Source organism: Syngnathus leptorhynchus, unplaced genomic scaffold (genome assembly GCF_054491065.1).
Source record: "Syngnathus leptorhynchus isolate UIUO unplaced genomic scaffold, UIUO_Slep HiC_scaffold_60, whole genome shotgun sequence".
In the NCBI taxonomy this organism is placed as follows: Eukaryota; Metazoa; Chordata; class Actinopteri; order Syngnathiformes; family Syngnathidae; genus Syngnathus; species Syngnathus leptorhynchus.
Window position 1 is genome coordinate 122,501 of NW_028232027.1, and position 3,838 is coordinate 126,338.

Below are 3,838 nucleotides of genomic sequence, written 5' to 3' on the forward strand. Positions count from 1 at the left end.
TCGTAAGACGCCTCTTCTCCGGTGCGAGCGCCCCGACGCCGCTGGCCGCCGCCGCCGCCTTGCCGCTATCCCGCCGCGCGTTTGGGGAGGGAGGGCGACCCGTAGGACGGCCCGCCGACTACACGACCGTTTGGCAGAGCGAGTGCAAGGTTAGGCGAGCTGGGCGGTAACTCGGGTTAGTCTGGGGAGACTCGCGGTGGACAGGGTGGCGCGAATCCGGCCGGGCGGCCCCATCGATTAAGCATTGGTAGGGAGCCGAGGATGAGCCGTGCGAAGTGGCCTCGGAGGCGGTCCGTGGGGGACGACGGGGGGGGACGGGCGTCGGCCCTCCGGCCCGAGCAGAGAACGTTCGGTCACCCAAGCGGGAATCTGCGCCCCGGCCCGAGTCGGACTCGGTCGGTGCGGCCCGCTGAGGCCCTCAACTATTCCCGTACGCGGGGGTCGGGAGCTGCGGCGCTGCGCCGGCGACTTACCCGCGCGAGGCACGCACTGCGTGCGGCCAGGATGCGGAGTTGGATCGGCGCTGGTTGGGAACCCTCGGGGAACGAAGGCGGACGGCGGCCAGCCGGCGCCGACGAACCCGTCGGGGAGGGGGCTGGTGGCAGGCGCGATCGGCACTATTGCTGACTGCCGGGAGGGAAGCTGCGCCCCGGCCGAGTCAGACTCAGCCGTTGCGGCCCCCCCGAGCCCGCAGCGCGTAGCGCGGAAGCCATACGCCCCCCCGATGCGGAGCGACAGACGCCCCCGCGACCGCGGTTGGTCGGGAAGGCTTTTCGGATAGAGGTCGGACGGTGTGTGTGGACGGCTTCCCGTGGTGCCGCCGCTATCAAGCCGGAGGGTTTGAGAAACGACATTCGCGGAAGGACCGGCGCGGCCGGCGGACGCTCGCACGCGCGGCGCCCGACACTCAGCCGCTCGCTCGGCCTCCGTGGATCGTGGCTAGGTGGGATGGATGCCAAACCGGGTCGTCTCGGTCTCGCCGCAGTACGGTCGCGCCGGGGCCTGCGGGGCGGCGCGGGGAGCGCACGCTCACGCGGCGGCCGGGGCGCTAGAGTGCGACCCGCAGTGGGTAGGAACCGTCCACCCGACGTCGGACGAGCCGAGGCCGATGGAGGCCCTACCAAGGCGGGTCATGAGTGCCAGTCGGTCAGTTGGGTGAGGGGGTACTCGGAGGCCCGCCGGGAGCAGACGGGCGACCGGGGATGGGGGGCGTACGCGGGCGGGCGCCGGGAGAAGACGGCCCGTCCGGGGTCGAATCTCGGCCTGTGTTTTCGGAGCCGGCCGGGCATCACGCTCCCTCCTTGGATGGACAACATTCGTAGTTGACACTTTGTGTCATTTTATCCGAGCGGGCGGGCGCCTCGAGAGGCGGACCGTCCGGGGCGACTCTCGGCCTGTGTTTTCGGAGCCGGCCGGGCCTCACGCTCCCTCCTTGGATGGACAACATTCGTAGTTGACACTTTGTGTCATTTTATCCGAGCAGACGGGCGCCGCGAGGCGGACCGTCCGGGGCGACTCTCGGCCTGTGTTTTCGGAGCCGGCCGGGCATCACGCTCCCTCCTTGGATGGACAACATTCGTAGTTGACACTTTGTGTCATTTTATCCGAGCAGACGGGCGCCGCGAGGCGACCGTCCGGGGCGACTCTCGGCCTGTGTTTAAGGAGCCGGCCGGGCATCACGCTCCTTCCTTGGATGGACAACATTCGTAGTTGACACTTTGTGTCATTTTATCCGAGCGGGCGGGCGCCGCGAGGCGGACCGTCCGGGGCGACTCTCGGCCTGTGTTTAAGGAGCCGGCCGGGCATCACGCTCCTTCCTTGGATGGACAACATTCGCAGTTGACACTTTGTGTCATTTTATCCGAGCAGACGGGCGCCGCGAGGCGGACCGTCCGGGGCGACTCTCGGCCTGTGTTTTCGGAGCCGGCCGGGCATCACGCTCCCTCCTTGGATGGACAACATTCGTAGTTGACACTTTGTGTCATTTTATCCGAGCAGACGGGCGCCGCGAGGCGACCGTCCGGGGCGACTCTCGGCCTGTGTTTAAGGAGCCGGCCGGGCATCACGCTCCTTCCTTGGATGGACAACATTCGTAGTTGACACTTTGTGTCATTTTATCCGAGCGGGCGGGCGCCGCGAGGCGGACCGTCCGGGGCGACTCTCGGCCTGTGTTTAAGGAGCCGGCCGGGCATCACGCTCCTTCCTTGGATGGACAACATTCGCAGTTGACACTTTGTGTCATTTTATCCGAGCAGACGGGCGCCGCGAGGCGGACCGTCCGGGGCGACTCTCGGCCTGTGTTTAAGGAGCCGGCCGGGCATCACGCTCCCTCCTTGGATGGACAACATTCGTAGTTGACACTTTGTGTCATTTTATCCGAGCAGACGGGCGCCGCGAGGCGGACCGTCCGGGGCGACTCTCGGCCTGTGTTTAAGGAGCCGGCCGGGCATCACGCTCCTTCCTTGGATGGACAACATTCGTAGTTGACACTTTGTGTCATTTTATCCGAGCGGGCGGGCGCCGCGAGGCGGACCGTCCGGGGCGACTCTCGGCCTGTGTTTAAGGAGCCGGCCGGGCATCACGCTCCTTCCTTGGATGGACAACATTCGCAGTTGACACTTTGTGTCATTTTATCCGAGCAGACGGGCGCCGCGAGGCGGACCGTCCGGGGCGACTCTCGGCCTGTGTTTTCGGAGCCGGCCGGGCATCACGCTCCCTCCTTGGATGGACAACATTCGTAGTTGACACTTTGTGTCATTTTATCCGAGCAGACGGGCGCCGCGAGGCGGACCGTCCGGGGCGACTCTCGGCCTGTGTTTAAGGAGCCGGCCGGGCATCACGCTCCTTCCTTGGATGGACAACATTCGTAGTTGACACTTTGTGTCATTTTATCCGAGCGGGCGGGCGCCGCGAGGCGGACCGTCCGGGGCGACTCTCGGCCTGTGTTTAAGGAGCCGGCCGGGCATCACGCTCCTTCCTTGGATGGACAACATTCGCAGTTGACACTTTGTGTCATTTTATCCGAGCAGACGGGCGCCGCGAGGCGGACCGTCCGGGGCGACTCTCGGCCTGTGTTTAAGGAGCCGGCCGGGCATCACGCTCCTTCCTTGGATGGACAACATTCGTAGTTGACACTTTGTGTCATTTTATCCGAGCGGGCGGGCGCCGCGAGGCGGACCGTCCGGGGCGACTCTCGGCCTGTGTTTAAGGAGCCGGCCGGGCATCACGCTCCTTCCTTGGATGGACAACATTCGCAGTTGACACTTTGTGTCATTTTATCCGAGCAGACGGGCGCCGCGAGGCGGACCGTCCGGGGCGACTCTCGGCCTGTGTTTAAGGAGCCGGCCGGGCATCACGCTCCTTCCTTGGATGGACAACATTCGTAGTTGACACTTTGTGTCATTTTATCCGAGCGGGCGGGCGCCGCGAGGCGGACCGTCCGGGGCGACTCTCGGCCTGTGTTTAAGGAGCCGGCCGGGCATCACGCTCCTTCCTTGGATGGACAACATTCGCAGTTGACACTTTGTGTCATTTTGTTCGGCCTGTGTTTAAGGAGGCGGCCGTCCTCCACTCGGTCCGTGTTTAAGGAGCGACACTCGCGCTCCGGTTCGGCCTGTATTTAGGGAGGCGGCCGTCCTCCGCTTGGTCTGTGTTAAGGGCGACACTCGGTCCATGTTTGAGGAGCCTGGCCCTGACGCTCCTCTCCGGCCTGTGTTTAAGGAGGCGGCCGTCCTCCCCTTGGTCTGTGTTAAGGGCGACACTCTGTCCATGTTCGAGGAGCCTGGCCCTGACGCTCCTCTCCGGCCTGTGTTTAAGGAGGCGGCCGTCCTCCCCTTGG